Source organism: Piliocolobus tephrosceles, chromosome 19, assembly GCF_002776525.5.
Source record: "Piliocolobus tephrosceles isolate RC106 chromosome 19, ASM277652v3, whole genome shotgun sequence".
Lineage (NCBI taxonomy): Eukaryota > Metazoa > Chordata > Mammalia > Primates > Cercopithecidae > Piliocolobus > Piliocolobus tephrosceles.
The window spans coordinates 47,676,535-47,694,994 of NC_045452.1; the positions used below are offsets into that span (position 1 = coordinate 47,676,535).

General features: G+C 44.3%; 1 protein-coding gene and 1 pseudogene across 1 annotated transcript in view; both read left to right on the top strand.

Annotated features, from left to right (window-relative positions):
* TIAM1 (TIAM Rac1 associated GEF 1) overlaps positions 1 to 18,460 on the top strand; it is a 451,288-nt gene that overhangs the window by 177,106 nt on the left and 255,722 nt on the right. The gene's annotated exons all lie outside the window — the stretch shown is intronic.
* On the top strand, positions 486 to 6,316 carry LOC111527155 (annotated as a pseudogene).

Below are 18,460 nucleotides of genomic sequence, written 5' to 3' on the forward strand. Positions count from 1 at the left end.
TGTGTGTATGTATTAGGGTGTTCTTGCATTGGATAAAGAAACACCTAAGACTGCGTAATTTATAAAGAAAAGGGCTTTAATTGGCTTGTCATTTTGCAGACAGTACAAGTAGCTTTTTGCTGGCATCTGCTAGGCTTCTAGGGAGGCCTCAGGAAACCTATAATCATAGTGGAGAGTGAAGGGGGAACAGGCATGTCACATGGTGAAAACCTGAGCAAGAGAGTGAGAGAAGGTGCCACACACTTTTAAACAACCAGATCTCATGAGAACTCACTATTCACAGAAGTAGTGCTCGGGCAACCTGCATGCTCGCAGCAGGAACCAGGCTCCAGGCCCCCTCATTAGGGCCACTGGGAAGAGGTGACTTCACTCCATGCATCTGGCCCTGGGGAAGGTGCGCCTGGGAGAGACCCACACACTGCTGCTGCCGGCTTCCCTCCAGGTCCACCTCCTCCCCCAGTGACGCTCACCATGGGCCACGACGCATGGGTACCTGGCACCAGCTCACTGAGCCGCCCACCACTGGGGCTGGCACCCTGCGCCTTGGACCAGTGTCTGCAGCTGTGGAGAGAAGTCCCTGGTCTTCCCCTTCATCCTCGCTGGCTGCCTCCACGGGACAAGGACCGATTCTGACACAGGTTCCTCTTTTCCCCTTCCCGACATCGTCAGAAGACGGCGTCCCTGCACACCATCCATATACAGCCCCTCCTTGAAAAAAGACAGAAGCCAGGCTTGGTGGCTCATGCCTGTAATCCCAGCACTTGGGGAGGCCGAGGTGGGTGGATCATTTCAGGCCAGGAGTTAGAAACCAGCCTGCCCAACATGGAGAAACCCTGTCTCTGCTAAGAATATAAAAATTATCCGGGCGGGGTGGTGGGCGCCTGTCGTCCCAGCCCCTCAGGAGGCTGAGGCAGGAGAATTGGTTGAACCCGGGAGGCAGATCTTTCAGTGAGTTGAGATGGTGCCACTGCACTCTAACCTGGGCGACAAGAGGGAAACCCTGTCTCAACCGCCCCCCCCAAAAAAAGAGAATAAATTTCTACAGACGCCCTGTACTGAGCTTCAGTCTGCCCTCAGGGTGGGATGGGGGCTCCCCACATCTCTGGGGGAAGAGAAGGCTTTGGCCACCTGGAGGGCCCAGGGTGGTGGGTCTGGCAGGTGGTGGCACAGCTAAGCGAGCAGGTACCAGAAGTTCTAAGAGGTGCTTAGACAAGAGCTGGTGCCAGGCCATGGGTGCCCAGCCCAGCAGGACCATTCCACAGCAGGTAAAGCTCAGGACGTCAAAAACACCCTGGACACCAAGGCAGAAACCAAGGACCTTCTGCAGGCAAATAAGCTCCCAGCATCCATTCCAGCTGTCAGTACCCCTGTATCTTGTAGTTATTCTTTTAATAATAATAAAAGCCGTTTATGGATTCCATCTAGAAGGAAAACCTTGTTTCAGTCACCCCTCTCTGGCTGTTACTTTCCTTCCACCTGCACCCTCCCTAGAATGTGTGTACCTGGCCTGTCCTCCCTGGGCCATAGCTGTGGCGCATGTTGCACACGTGCACAGGCACAAGGATGTCTTTGGATCCCTTGCTCTGCAGTTTCCAGGGGTCTCTGCTCCGAGTTCCCGAGCAGGCCCCTCAGGGAGAAATAGCCTCACATGGAATACAGGTGTCTTAGCGGCCCATCTGGAAGGGCTGCGGCAGTTCCCCCATGTCTCCAGGTAGCCACTTACCTCTTGGGCTTAGACACCTTTGCACATGGTTGCATTTCTTTAGTCAACTATGGGTCTTTCGGTATGGGTTTGATTTTGCTTTTGCTTTTCTAGGTGAGATTTCCCAAATGCATCCTCAGAAGCTCTGGGCATGCCAGAGGACCCCCAGAACCAAGAAGGGAGGGTGAGTGGGTCTCCATTCCCTGAGAAGCCAGGGGCAGAGTGGGATGGGGGAGACCAGGAGCAGAGTTGAGCATCACAGAAGCCAACACAGGTCTCTGTTTAGCACCCATGCCAGGGCTGCGGGCCCAGGGAAACAGCTCCATTTCATCACAACCCCTCTCAGGGCCTCAAGACGGCTGGTGCGGGCTGCTGGCAGGAGAGGGATGACCTGTCCCTGGCGGCCCCTCCACATAGCATACCCCAGCATCTGCCACTACCTTCGCCCTTGCTTTGACCTTGAAGTTAATTCTCTTAGAGTCTAACTTTGGTTCATTTCTGCATAGGTACAATAGAAGATTTATTTGTTAAAAATGCTTATTATATATAATATATAATATAATATATTAATATCAGTATAAATAACATTAATATACCATCAATTAATATATCAATATATAAATAAATTAATATAATACCAATTAATATATAATTATGTAATTTATAATTAATATATACAATATATAAATATATTAAGTATTTTAATTTTAAATCAAATATTATTAAAAATGTATTATATATACATATTTGTTCATGAGATTTATGTTTTAAACAGGTGGTGTAGAGTACCTTTTTTTTTTTTTTTTTAAATCTTCCAGTGCAGTATATTTTTTAAAGCACAAAATTGGTGCCAAGACTGGGTGAGGAATATACATTTCCCTCTTACTATTTTGTAGTTTTGGGACCTTACCTGTAAGACTTAAAAGATTTTCCTCCCTCCTATTTCAGGGTGGGTCACATTCTGATGAATGTTTCACTTGTACAGATCCTAGCTTATTGCCTTGACCCAGCCATCCCCAGACACTGGGTGACTCTGGCTCTCCCTGTGTCTCCCATCCCAAAATGCCTTGGGACCCTTGACCCCGCCCTTCTTTTGTACCAGCCTTGTGGCTTGTATGGTTTTGAAACTCCCATTCTATTTTATGATGGTTGATTATAATTATTAACCTAATAAAGTTTGTTTTTAAAAAATTCTATATCTATCTGTCTATAAAGAATTCACTATTGAAAGGACCGCATTGCCTGGTCAAATGGGGAAACCCTGTCTCTACTAAAACTACAAAAAATTAGCCAGGCATGGTGGCAGGGGCTTGTAATCCCAGCTGCTTGTGAGGCTGAGGCAGGAGAATCTCCTGAACCTGGGAGGCAGAGGCTGCAGTGAACCTAGATCACGCCATTGCTCTTCAGCCTGGGCAACAAGAGTGAAACTCTGTCTCAAAAAAAAGAAAAAGAGCATGAAGCCATGTGGAATCTGTTCCTATGACCCAAACACCTCCCGCTAGCCCCCACCTCCAACTGTGGGGGTTCCATTTCAACAAAAGATTCAGAGGGGACAGCATTCAAATCCTATCAGTGTGTGTGTGCTTGTGTGGGTGTGAGGTTACTTTACCTAGTCCTGATGTCATGGGCTTAATGTACTGCTAATACATTTTTTAATAGACATTGAAAAATAATTATAACTACAAAGATTAAACATGGTTTTTCCATGTACCACTAAAAACGGTTTCCTGCTCCATTAGTGGTATGTGTAGCGCTTGTGTGCAATCCTCTTGGGTCTCCACTCACAGCTCTTGACCTATTTGTGGGACTTAAGGTAAGATATTTGTGGATTCTGGTTTTTAAATTTAAAGCAAACTCAAGCTGTATGATCCTGAAGTAACAAGAGACTATACAGAATAATTCAAGGAGGTTGGGAAAGCTTTCTTTCTTTTGTTTTTTAGAAACAGGTCTTGCTTTATCACCCAGGCTGGAGTGCAATGGTGCGATCATAGCTCACTACAGCCTCAAACTACTGTGCTCAAGCAATTCTCCCACTTCAGCTTCCTGAGTAGCTGGGACTACTAATGCGTGCCACCATACCAGCTAATTAAAAAATAAAAAAAAATTTTTTTAAATGTAGAGATGGGGTCTTGCCATGTTGCCCAGGTTGGTCTTGAACTCTTGACTGCAAGCAATTCTTCTGCTTTGGCCTCCCAGGAAAAACTTTTTAATTTGGGTCCCTTCCCCCTTGATCTTTGACATTTCTTTTTTCATTTGATGGTGTGTTTGCTTGAATACTGCTATTTCCAAAGCCTCTTCAGATGTTATGTATTTCCTTGAGTATTTTAATTGCCTTATTCGTTCATTAAACTTACGAGGTGCCCAGTCCCCTGCTTGAGACTGGAAGCGCATCTATGAACACCACAGGATATGTGGCCCCACAGTGCCTTACAAGAATATGGTCATCAGCCAGCAAATGTCTTCACCTGCTCTACTTAGATTTTAGCAATTTGCATTGCTCCTGAGGTGCTTGATTGCATATGATAATTTCAACACAGCAGGTCCCAGCAGATAGAGGAGCAGCTGTCAGATCAAGAAACCTGTCCATTGGCCCAGATTGTTCTGATGATTTGCAGCATAACCTTGGAAGCGCCGTTTCATTTTCCGTTCCAGGTTTTCACCCTGGAAAGTGGGGAATAACAGCAAATGAAGCTGGTCTTAAATAAATCAGGTGCCCCACATACTGTAATGAGCTCTGCTTTTCATTTCTCATGCCTGCCTTATTTACATGAACATGTTCTGTTGGTGTGTAACCTTATGTAGTAGATAGATACAAGCTATGAAGAGACACATATGCAGGGTGATACCTGCAGTCTGATGTAGATACAGGAGGGTTTCTTTCCGAAGGCATATCAGGAATTGTCCCTGGAGATGACAGCCTGAAGAGAGAGGTGTGCAGTGTTGGTGGACAAGGCCAGTATCAGTCTGGTGAATCTGTGAAAGCCCATTTTGAGCCTGTTTGTAAGGCTGAGTGAAAGAACTATTGAAGTGTGAAGAGGTGCCTGGGAAAGGACTCAACTTGTCAACTTTTGAGTTCCTGGGGAGTGGGATGTAGCCTAGGGTCGGGCACATAATAGGTGTTCACTGAACATCATTTTGCACAATCCTTCTAATACTTAGTGGCCCCTGTCTCTGAGAGAATCACTGTATGTTTAGATCGTGACAGGGCTGGGATTAAAAGCGTTACTCTTTTAAGTATTCTGAATTTATGAAACTATTATGTTTTACACTTTTTTTTTTTTTTTTTTTTTGAGAAGGAGTCTTGCTTTGTTGCCCAGGGTAGATTGCAGTGGCACAATCTCCACCCACTGCAACCTCCGCCTCTTGGGTCCAAGTGATTCTCCTGCCTCAGCCTCCTGAGTAGCTGGGATTACAGGCGCCCACCACCACGCCAGGCTAATTTTTGTAATTTTAGTAGAGACGGGGTTTCACCTTGTTGGCCAGGCTGGTCTCAAACTCTTGACCTCAGGTGATCCGCCCTTTTTGGCCTCCCAAAGTGCTGGGGTTACAAGTGTGAGCCACCATGCCTGGCCTATGTTTTACACTTTTTTTTTTTTTTTTGAGACGGAGTCTCGCTCTGTCGCCCGGGCTGGAGTGCACTGGCCGGATCTCAGCTCACTGCAAGCTCTGCCGCCCGGGTTTACGCCGTTCTCCTGCCTCAGCCTCCCAAGTAGCTGGGACTACAGGTGCCCGCCACCTCGCCCGGCTAGTTTTTTGTATTTTTTAGTAGAGACGGGGTTTCACCGTGTTAACCAGGATGGTCTCGATCTCCTGACCTCGTGATCCGCCCGTCTCGGCCTCCCAAAGTGCTGGGATTACAGGCTTGAGCCACCATGCCCGGCCTATTTTACACTTTTAAAAGATACTGATAATATTCAGACATCTAGTTTAAACATAAGTGCATAATGGTAATTCGCCAAGGTGAAATTGATTACTTTTTCATATTGAAGGCACAAAAGCATATTTCTTGAACCAATGTCACGTGGGTGGTTCTTTTATACTAGAATCACATGCTTTCATTAATTTTTTTAGTTTGTTTGCCGTGTCTTTTGTAGCAAAGATCTTGACTTTTGTGATCTCATTTAAAATATCACCAATTGACTGACATGTTAAAAAAATCTGTTTTATAAACTGTCAAAAGAAAAAGCATAGGTACTTCAATCCTCTCATTCAGTGTGCTACATCCGTCTCATTAATTGCCTTTTCAGAGAGCAATGTCATTGGAGGTAATCAGTCTTTTGGAAAAAAAAACAGACCAAAGAGTTGTCAGGAGGTTGTTTGGCTCTCAGATAATTCATTTCTTGCTTTCTTTCATAAGATACATAGGAATGTGGTAGCTAATGATGAGAAATGTGGAAATTCGAAATTGAAATTTATGTACTTGATCCTTGTACCTTGGTCAAAATATACAATTAATCTCTCTGCTTTTCATTTTCTTCTGCCTTTATGTTCTAGACAGGACGTAAATCTCAAGTCATGCCTTTTGTCACCTATGATTTTAGCCAATGGTTTCTACGTTACCTTGTGGTTTTTCATACGGATATACAGTGTGCTGATAATCGTTGGAACATCTAGCCCCGGGGTCTCTGGTGTTTGGATAAGAGTTAGCAAAAGCATATTGCATGGGAGACGTGCTTATCATTTTGTTCCTTTCCTTCCCTCTTTTCATTCTCTAATTCAAGAATTTCCGCTTGACCCAGTTTAAATGTCTTCTGCACAAATCTCTCCTCATAATGCTTTATTGGTCTTTGTCTTAGGCAGTGTGAACTGCTGTAAAGAAATACCACAAACAGGGCAGCTGAATCCCCAAACTTATTTCTCACAGTTCTGAAGGTGGGGAAGTCTAAGACCAAGGTCCCTGCTGATTGGGTTCCTGGTTTGAAGACAGTCTCTCTGTCTCTGTATCCTAACGTGGCAGAGAGAGAGGATCTCTCTAGTGTCTGTTCTTTTTGTTTTTTATTTTTGAGACAGGGTCTTACTCTGTCAGCCAGACTGGAGTGCAGTGGTGTGATCATGACTCACTGCAGCCTCGACCTCCCAGCCTCAGGTGATCTTCCCACCAAAACCCCCCAAGTAGTTGGGACTACAGGTGTGCACCACCATGTCTGGCTATTTTTTGTTTTCTTTGAGACAGAGTCTCACTCTGTTGCCCAGGCTGGAGTGCAGTGGCATGATCTCAGCTTACTACAACTTCCGCCTCCCACGTTCAAGTGATTCCTGTGCCTCAGCCTCTCGTGTAGCTGGGAGTACAGGCATGTACCATCATGCCCAGCTAAGTTTTGTATTTTTAGTAGAGGTAGGGATTCACCATGTTGACCAGGCTGGTCTCGAACTCCTGGGCTCAAGTGATCCACCTGCCTCGGCCTCCCAAAGTGCTAGGATTACAGGTGTGAGCCACTGTGCCCAGCTGCCACCTGGCTAATTTTTTTCTATTTTTTGTAGAGGTGGGGTTTCAGCATATTGTCTAGGCTGGTAGTGTCTCTTCTTATAAGAGCACCAATACCATTCATGAGGACTCTACTCGTGCCTAATCACCCGCAAAGGCTCCACCTCCAAATACATCACCTTGGGGATTAGAATTTCAACATATGGATTTTTGGGGGACACAAATGTTCAGTCCATAGCATTCTTCTTATTGCAGCGCTAAACAGCTTGGTGTAATAATCTAATCGAAGAAAGGGGCTGTATTATCTGTGTCTTCCAGCAAGGTTTAGTATATTGCACACAAGTACTTGGTTTTGTTGTTGTTATTTATTTACTTATAAAGTTACTGTTTGAGTGCTGCACTGTGTCAGGTACTCACTCATCAGTGAAAGAAGCACTATTATTTTCCTCATTTTACATATAGAGAAGCTAGGGCTTGGAGGAGGATCCAAGGTCATTCAACATGTGAGTGAAGGGGTTGGGACTTAAACGTAGTTTCATTCCAAAGCCCCTGTCCCTAACCAATCTGGTACAATGCAAATTATATGGAATTTACTATATAAACTGCCTTATGAACGTTGTGGATATGTTAAATTTAGGATTTTGACCCACATTTTAATGAACTAAAAAAACTAGGGTATTGAGTCTATTCCTTTTCTTTTATACTGTGGTAATAGATTAATTATTCTGTAATGGATTTTTAAAAAAACAGGTTTGTTGAACTATAATTCATACCCCTTCCAATTCATCCATTTAAAATGTACACTTCCATAATTTTATTTTATTTTATTTTATTTTATTTTATTTTATTTTTTGAGACGGAGTTTCGCTCTTGTTGCCCAGGCTGGAGTACAATGATGCAATCTCGGCTCACTGCAACCTCCACCTCCTGGATTCAAGTGATTCTTCTGCCTCAGCCTTCTGAGTAACTGGGATTACCGGCATGTGCCACCACGCCCAGCTAACTTTGTATTTTTGGTAGAGATGGGGTTTCACCATGTTGGTCAGGCTGGTCTTGAACTCCTGACCTCAAGTGATCCACCCACCTCGGCCTCCCAAAGTGCTGGGATTACAGGCATGAGCCACTTATATTTATTGTTTGAGACAAAGTCTCACTGTTTTGCCCAGGCTGGAGTGCAGTGGCGTGATCTCACTGCAACCTCCACCTCTCAGGTTCAAGCGATTCTCATGCCCATCCTCCCGAGCAGCTGAGATTACAGGTGTGCACCACCATGCCTGGCCAATTTTTTGCATTTTTAGTAGAGAAAGGGTTTCACCATGTTGGTCAGGCTGATCTTGAACTCCTGAGTCAAATGATCCGCCTGCCTTAGCCTCCCAAAAGTGCTGGGATTACACGCATGAACCACCATACCCAGCCAGTTCCATAATTTTAGGACATTTGTAAAGTTTTGCCACCATCCTCAAAATTGTTTTTAGGACAGAAGAAACTCTGTACCCATTACCAGCCATCTATATTTCCCTCCAACTCTTCCTACTCAATCGCCAACCCCAACCATTTAATTTGTCTCCATAGTTTTCCTGTTCTGGACATTTTATATAAAAGGAATTATGCATTATGGAGTCTATTTTGACTGGCTTCTTTCACTTGGCATGTTTTTGAGGTTCATCTTTGTTGTATCATGTCTCAGTACTTCACTTCTTTTTATTGCTGAGTAATACTCTATTGTATGGCTGTACCATATTTTATTTATCTACTCATTAATTGATGGACATTTGGGTTATCTTTCTTTTTGGCTATTACAGCCAGTGCTGCTACGAAATATTTGTGTACAAGCTTTTGTGTGGACATACATTTTCACATTTTTTTTTCTTAGGGGCAGGGTCTTCTATTATCAATTTGGAGTCTAGAGTTACTTATAACTTGTCTAAAGTCCAACCTTGGGTGATTCTTTGGCTGGGGCACCATGCAGTGTTTTTGGAAGCAGAAATTATTCATTGATATTATTTCATTAATGTCACCGTACCGTCATCCCTTGGTATTCGTGGGGAATTGGATCCAGACCTCTGCTCCCCCATAGATACTAAAATCCATGGGTGCTCAAGTTCCTTATATAAAATAGTGTAGGCCAGGCGAGGCGGCTCATGCCTGTAATCCCTGCACTTTGGGAGGCTGAAGTGGGCAGATCACCTGAGGTCAGGAGTTCAAGACCAGCCTGGCCAACATGATGAAGCCTTGTCTTTACTAAAAATACAAAAATTAGCCAGGTGTGGTGGTGGGTGCCTGTAATCCCAGCTACTTGGGAAGGATTCAGGAGAATCGCTTGAACCCGGGTGATGGAGGTTGCAGTGAGCCGAGATTGTGCCACTGCACTCCAGCTTGGGTGACAGAGTGAGACTCCATCTCAGTTAAAAAACAAAACAAAACAAAAATAGTATTTGCACAGAATCTATGCACGTTCTCCAGTATATTGTAAGCAATCTCTAGATTACTTATAATACCTGAAATGCTATGTAAATAGTTGTTATACTGTATTGTTTAGGGAATAGTGACAAGCAAAACAAGCCTGTACATATGCAGTACAGATACGATGCAACCATCTGTTTTTTCTTTTTAAAAAACATTTTGGATCTGCAGTTGGTGGAACCCAGGGATGCAGAACCCATGGATACTGAAGGCCAACTCCCTTGGCCAAATTGTGTGGCAGCAAGTATGAGTGGGAAAAAGATGGACTTCGGGGAATCAGGGAAGCCAAGGAGAAGTGAGAGTACAATGGTTGAAAGCCTTGAGGATTAAGATAATAAAATGCCCTTCGGAGAGCAGGGATCCTTGCGGATTTGAAGCAGGCTGGAACGGACCAAAAAAAGTTAATTACTTTCTTTCACACTGGCAGGACAGACTGCCCAATACCTTAATAGTAATTGGCAAGGTACCTTATGTGGGACATTCACTTTTTCTACCAGAATAGTTTCTGTGTTAGATAGGACTCCTGTTTGCAAATAACATACATCAAGCCAAGATCATGTGAATTGTTTTTAAAGGAGGTTGGTGTTAGTTTTTTATGAAGACACAAGGTGCCTCCTGGCCAACATGAGCAGTCATGTTGTCTGTCTCGGGATTGTGCTGGATGGTGAGGCCCCCCAGGATTCTGGGTTCTGTGGCTCTTTTGGCTCATCTTGTTTCTGCTTATTTATGTCATTCTCTCTCCTGCAGCTTTTAATGACTTTTTAAGATTTTTTTTTTGAGACGGAGTTTCACTCTTGTTGCCCAGGCTGGAGTGCAATGGCGCGATCTCAGCTCACCGCAACCTCCACCTCCCAGGTTCGAGTGATTCTCCTGCCTCAGCCTCCCGAATAGCTGGGATTACAGGCATGTGCCACCGGGCCCAGCTAATTTTGTATTTTTAATAGAGATGGGGTTTCTCCATGTTGGTCAGGCTGGTCTTAAACTCCCGTCTTCAGGTGATCTGCCCGCCTCGGCCTCCCAAAGTGCTGGGATTACAGGCATAAGCCACTGAGCCTGGCCCACTTTTTTTTTTTTCTCCTTAGTCTTGAATGGACACAGCCAAATGTCCTTATTCTCCACATTCCTTATTCTTGAATGGACACAGGCTGCTGACTGTTTCTGAACTGGATATCACATCTGGTTGGGCGATGTGGTATCCAAGAAGACCCCTGCAGGATCTTCGGTACAATGTCTAAATACCCTTAGCAGCCCAGGATGGCAGACAGAAACCTGCCAGATAACCTTTAAAAAGCAGGAATGTGATGTCCTGTACAGCTTGGGGACAATCAGATGAAAAGAATAAATTGTTGTACCTATACAGAAGGTTTGGCTTGGCATCAGTGTCTGTCAGGCGTGATGTGGTCACTGCAGATGAATGAGCCCGCTCTTGGGCTAAAGGGAGCATAGTGTCCTGATCCCAGTGAATTTTCAGGAGGGCACTCCAGCCCTTGAGGACTATAGCCAGCTCCATGGTCAGTGTTTTAAGGAAGACCTTGAGTGAGCTGTGTAGTCACACGAGCAGAACCAAAATGGTGACAGGACACCCTGCCAAGAGTAGCAGCTTACCTGGAGGAGGAAGCAGTAAGGGAAGACAGGACCACTTTCTTCTGTTTGAAGGTTACCATACAGAAACGATAGAGAATTGGTCTGAGTTTCTCCAGCGGATGGGAGTTGCAGAAAGGCATCTCTTAAATCTATCTTAAAAAAAAAAAAGTTTCAGCCGGGTGCAGTGGCTCACACCTGTAATCGTAGCACTTTGGGAAGCTGAGGCGGGCGGATCACTTGAGGTCAGGAGTTCGAGACCAGCCGGGCAGGGTGGCATCCGCCTGTTATTCCAGCTACTTGTGAGGCTGAGGCAGGAAAATCGCTGGAACCCGGGAGGCAGAAGTTGCAGTGAGCTGAGATCGCGCGACTACACCCCAGCCCGGATGACAGAGTGAGACTCCGATTCAAAAAATAAAATAAAATAAAATAAAATAAAAATTGCTATCTCAGAAGTGGAGCAAGGAGTTGCCTCAAATTTTGTGCTTTCTAGATTGGAGCTCCAACACTTACCATTCATCCAGGATATTATAGAATGTATTCTAGATTTCCTCTGCACTTTTAAGACCAGTTCAACATGACATTAGTCAGCATGTACGCATTGAGTATGGAAAAGGTTCTTTTATTTGAGGCCGATTTCACAGTTTTGCCATCCCTCCATCACCCACAAGTCCTTTCGATTGGCATCTCCTCCTCCCTCTGCTGTGCGTGTGTTTGGGGGAACACTAACTAATTTTGATGGTAGCCTAAGCAAAATGCAATTAGGGAAATCTCGTGCCAAACACGCATCTGTGCCAATGTTTGCCTTCATTAGCGTGCATAATCAGGAGTTTGCTTTAAACACTGTATGTCTTTTCCTGTGGAAACATGAAACGGAGAGGGTGCATGGGGAGACCTGGGTACCCTATATACCGTGGAGTGTGAGAAAGTGAGCCCAGGAACCTGGGACAGCACCTGTGGTTTGGGGAGAATCATGTTCTTGGTGATTGGTGTTACGGTCAGAGACTGAGATGCATATATCAGGGATGGTGTGTGAGTATGCGCACGTGTACATGCGTGTGTAAGTGTACACACCCATTCATGCTACTCATTTTAGCTCTATGTGGAGAAGCACCATTAAGGAAATAGAGAACCAGAGATCTGAAAAAACAAAGGGTAAGATGTGGCGGTATCATTTATGAAACACTTGAAGGATATACATAGCAATTTGACAACGGACTCTGTTTTCTTCTACTCTTTTTTTTTTTTTTTTTTTTGAGGTGGAGTCTTGCTCTGTCACCCAGGCTGGAGTGCAGTGGTGCAATCTCAGCTCACTGCAACCTCTGCCTCCTGAGTTCCAGTGATTCTCCTGCCTCAGCCTGCCAAGTAACTGGGATTACAGGTGCCCACCATCACGCCTGGCTAATTTTTGTATTTTTAGTAGACATGGGGTTTCACCATGTTGGTCAGGCTGGTCTTGAACTCCTGACCTTGTGATCCTCCTGCCTCAGCCTCCCAAAGTGCTGGGATTACACGCATGAGCCACTGCACCCGGCCTTTTTTCTACTCTTAATGAAAAGGTTTGCATATAGTAAAAAAAAAGAGAAACTCAGCTTCACTTCCCAATTTATGGGTTTTTTTTGGTGGCACAGGGTGTGTGGGTTTCTATTTAGTGCCTGGCTTTTTTGATATGAGGAGATGAGCATACCTTATAAAAACATACGTCTTCACATGTGTGATAAAAATAAAGTTGTTGATTTTTCCTTTTCTATATACGAATGATCACGGTGGGAAGTTTGAAAAAACAGAAAAAGTAGAAGAAGGGGAAAATAATTGTTATTTACTTACCACTGAAAGTGATTCTGATAGTTTTGGTATTTTGCCCATTCTTTAGTCTTTATTACTTGAACATACACTACACATGTATATGTATATACTACATGGAGATGTATACATATTCATGCACATAATGCATGTACATTTTTGTACCCACATACCACATATACCTGGATGTAGATGACTTTGCTCTGTTAGTGTTTGTTAGAATGTTGGTGGTAATTGGAAATTACTTTTTTTTTCTATTAAACAGTGACTTTCTGATATTTTATTTATCTGAAATGTTGGTGAAGGCCAACCCCATACTGGATGTTTCTTAGAGTATTATTTAGTAGTAAAGAATAAAGAGCCAAAATTAATAGTTCAAAAGTGGGCATATTTCTCTGCTGTGTATATAAAACATACAGAGAAATCTAGTGTAAGGTCAAGAATCTGAGTCACTGTATCTAATGTAAAGACCAGAAATTTCACCCTTTCTCTGCCATTTCTTGCTAAATTTCTCTCTGCCTTCCCCTCAGCACTGAACCTACGCCAAACTTCATTTTTAGTGGTTGAAAATAGAAATTTAATCTGTTTTTAAAGGAGGGCATTATCTGTTTAAAATAATGTAATGACCCAGAGGAATAACGAATATTTGTTTTTCTTTTATAAACATATTCCAAAATTATCAGTTGGCTGGTTGTCGCTTTGGTCCTAGAAGTTGAATAAATAAATTCTGGGAACCACGTCTTATCCCATATTGCCTTGGGACAGTCTGTCCCCCTGCTGGGAACCTGATGTTTTCCTTCACTTTGATGGGATGAACTTCTTTGCAGGAGCAGCGTGATGGGTGGGAACCCACAGCAAGTGTCAGTTTGCCCCAGGGACTCTTGGGTTTCACAGCCCCTCCTGTTCCTGTCCATCTCTTCCTTCCACCCTGAGATTCAGGTCAATTTGAGGAGTCAGGGAGGGAGGATAGCTGATCCTTTAGTCCTGAGTGCTGGATTCTAGTGGATGTGTGAAGTTGCTGAAGTTCCCTAGATGGTATCAATGATGTAAAAGAAGAGAGTTCCAATGGGCATTTGCAGGGACGGATGCAGAATATTCCATATATGTAGGTATATGAAGTGGGAGAAAGAAAGGGAGCCGGGGGAAGTTTGGGAAGAAATCGTCAAAGCTATAGGAGGGAAACTTGGATGCTGTAGCAGATATTTTTTGATAGTTTGCCCAGTGGTTATTTCCCATCCTCTTCTTAGCAGCACCCAGTATCTGTTTTATGGGAGCACCCCCTGCCCGCTGCACACCAGCCATGCTATTTGGGAGGAATGGCTTCCATACTTGGTGCTGGCATTCTTCATAGTGCCAAGCACTGAGCGAGCTGGGCCTGGAACTTACATGGAATTTTCTATAATTGGTACAGAATTTAAATGAGAGGCTTCCCCAACAAGGGCATGGCTGGTGGTTTCAGGGGCTACCTAGACACCAAGGAGGGGAAAGGCCATTGAGAGTGACAGATGTGGTGGGGGTGGTGCTTCTGGTGACCTTGGCTGGGGCTGTGCTTGAGCGAGAAGAGAGGATGCTGCTGCTTCCAGAGGGAGCTGTTGTAGATGATGGCAGCTTTGAGGATATGGGAGGAGTGGGGAGAGGAAGAGGGAACGACCAGATAAGAGGGATTTTGATTTAAATGATGGGGGAGAAGGAAGTATATTTATGTAGATGCATGGCTAGATTTGATCATTTTCTTGAATTAGTTATCTCTAGTTTCTTCTGCTCATCAGCTTTCTCTTTAACTCAGCATCTCTCTGAACGGGCTTATTACTCTCCTCTCATCTCTAGTACTCCCTTGAAAGAAAAAAATTCCAGACACCCTCCTGCCTCTTTTTCTGTTTCTTCCCTGTTCTTTTCTGCTGCCTCTTGTATCCTAGTGCTTTGCGCAGTACCTGCCATATGTTAGGTGCTCAAGACATATTTGTTATATGAGCATGATATGGTTTGGCTTATAAAAAAGTCTCATGAGATCTGATGGGTTTATCAGGGGTTTCCGCTTTTGCTTCTCTCTCATTTTTCTCTCGCTGCCATGTAAGAAGTGCTTTTTGCTTCCTGCCATGATTCTGAGGCCTCGCCAGCCATGTGGAACTGTAAGTCCAATTAAACCTCTTTTTGTTTCCCGTTTTGGGTATGTCTTTATCAGCAGTGTGAAAACAGACTAATACAGAGCAAAAGAAAGGAGATTTTATGACAGGGTCTCATCCTGTATCCCAAGCTGGAGTGCAGTGGTGCAGTCTCACCTCACTGCAACCTCTGCCTCCTGGGCGCAAGTGATCCTCCTGCTTCAGCCTCCTGAGTAGCTGGGGGACCACAGGCATGTGCCACCATGCCCAGCTAAGTTTTGTGTTTGTTTTTATTTTTGGTAGAGAAGGAATTTCTTTTCTTTCTTTTTTCTTCTTCCTTTTTTTTTTTTTTTTTTTTTTGAGATGGAGTTTCGCTCTTGTTGCCCAGGCTAGACTGCAATGGTGCAATCTTGGCTCACTGCAACCTCTGCCTCCCAGGTTCAAGTGATTCTCCTGCCTCACCTTCCCAAGTAGCTGCTGTTACAGGCAAGTGCCACCGTGCCTGGCTAATTTTGTATTTTTAGTAGAGATGGGGTTTCTTCATGTTGGTCAGGCCGGTCTCAAACTCCCAACCTCAGGTGATCTGCCTGCCTTGGCCTCTCAAAGTGCTGGGATTACAAGCATGAACCACCACACCACTGAGTTGCCCAGGCTGGTCTCAAGTGATCCTCCTGCCTCGGCCTTCCAATGTGCTGGGGGATTACAGGTGTAAGCCACCTACCCAGCCAGTTTTGTATCTTTTATATCATGTTGGTACATAACCTCTCTAGCTACCTAGTTTTTCAAACTCTGCCCCCACCCCTACCCTCCACATCTTCTCTTCACCTCTGTGGCCACTGTCTCAGTTTCAACTTTGGCCTTGTCTTGCCAGACTGATTTCTGTGGCTCTTCTCCCACTGCTCTCATGGTTCTCAGGTTCTGGCTGAGCCGGGGTTGGCCACAGATGTCCCCCTAAGGCTCCAAAGCCTCCATATTTCCTACCGGGCGCTGAGTTCAAACCTTCTCAGCTTACAGTGGTGGTGAGCAATTATGAGTTATAACCTGTTCATTTGTAGACTAATTAATGTGATAGAACCTGTGACCACTGGCCCAGAAGGAGCTCCTCGAGCCCAGTTTTTGATGCCCAGAAAACTGGGGAACCTCAGCCAAGTGATTGCTATGGTGCCTATAGACCTTGGATGGCAAAATCTGATGATGTTTTCCTACATTTTTAATGGGAGAAAAACATTGCCAACGTAAAGCCCATCAGAAGTGAGGAGAAAGCTGATGGAATGTGCCAGCCCATGAGGTGGAACTAGAAGAAAATGAACCTTCTGTGTTGGGGAGCTGGGAGTATTACATGTACTCCGCTGTCCAAACTCATACTGCCTCAGGGTTGCTTTAATTTCTCTTCTTTCGGCTTGTCTGCCATTGAATTAATTAAATTTCAAGAATAGTCTATTGTTAACTGGGTGAGTTCACTTTGGGAAGAACCCATGTTCACCGAGGGTGGGCTCGGCACATATGGCGGCCACTGCATGACGTTGAGAATTTCCTTTGACTCAGCCGAGCTGAAGGGGTGAATGAGTCTGAGAGCTGTTATGAAGAGCCTAGGATCTAAAAGAGTCTTCAGAGAACCTGAGGAGTTAGAAGGACTTTCCTGTCCTTCCTCTTATTTGTCTTCTTGCCTAATGAGAAGTAATTGTACAAGTGAGGAATTTACTTCTCATCAGTTAGGTGCTAGGAGAACTCATCAAGAGTCATTCCTCTTACAGTGGTCCATTAAACAGGAATATCAGGACCCAAGTGGTTCAACCCTTCGTTCTTTTTAAGGTTGAAAATCTATCTTTTTCTAGAGAAATGTTGCTGTTGTTCCATAATCATACTGGAAAAGTATTTTGCAGGGAGTAAAAACGTGCAGGAACAAATTGTCATCCAGTAACTCTGGGATGTGTATAGGAGCTGTCAGCGCTCCATCTCACATTACATTTTCATTCCCATCCCTTCCTCCAGAGACCCCTTGGAAAGTGGTTGGGTGAATTACTCAACCTCCCTTGGCTTGAGTCTCATTGTAAAATGAGGAGTAAGGTACTAAATGAGCTCTCAGCCCCCTTCCTGCCTTTGCATTCTGGGAATCTGTGGAGCAAGACAGGAGCCAGTCCTGTTGCCTGAATGATAAGGAGAGTCGGCAGAACCGGCCAGAGGTCCTCAAGCCAAATAAACTTCAGAAACTCTGGGGTTTTCTTTTGCAGTCTGTTGACTACCCATATGTTTTGAATCACCGCTTTGTGTAATATAAACTAAAACTCTTCAAGTGCTTGAATTGAAGTTGTTGTCAGGAACTTTTGATGACTGCTCAGAAAACAAAGCTTTAGGAGTCTGGGCTGAGAGAAGAACACAGTCATTCTGGAAAGTTTGTCCCTGGCGGTTGGCACTGAGTTGCTGCTCTGAAAAGCCCGGGACACTGGGGGCCAAACTCAAATGGCCACAGACCAGGGAGGCCCCAGAAGTGTGTGGGTGCTGGGTCTGAGAGAGGGCGGCAGTCTTCATTCCAGGGCTTGTTGCTATAGCCTACTGTTGCCAGATCTTTCTATTTTTTCAAGATTGGTTGGAAATCCTAATTTTTATGTGAAGTCTTCTTCTTTTTAAATATTGGATCAAAAAGGAAACAACATTTTTTTAAACAGTCCACTGTTCAAACAAAATATGTCTGCAGGCCACACACACACCCTCAGGCCACCCGGAGGTATAGTCTGGGCATATAGACTACAGTATGTCTTGTACATATTGTTTTTTGAAAACCTTTTTATTGCGGGTAATTTCAAACATTTACACATTGAGAGGATAGTATATAAAACCCCACAGAAACTCTCACATACTCATCACCCACCTTCAAAGAATATCAACCTGTGGCCAATCTACTTTGACCTCCAGTCACTACACACGTGTGCGTGCACACACACAAACACACCCACATACCCATACTGGATTGTCTGGATACGAATCACAGATACGCTCTCATTTCATCTGTATATACTGCTAAAGATAAGAACATAAAAATGCCATATTGTTCCAGCCTCTGTCTGGGTTCAAAAAATAAAAAGAAAAGCCATATTGCCTATATATCTCAATGTTATCAAGCATATGGTCAGTTTTCAAACTTAACCACTGTCTCATAATTTTTTAACAGCTTATCTTTTTGAATCATGATCCAAATAACACCCATACATTGTGCCTTAGTCCATTCGGCCCCTACAATAAAGCACCCTAATCTGGGTAGCTTAGATACAACAGAAATTTATTTCTCATGGTTCTCGGGGATAGGAAGTCCAAAACCAAGGCAGATTCAGTGCCTGGTGAGGGCCTGCTTCCTGCTTCACAGACTATTGTCTTTTCACTGTGTCC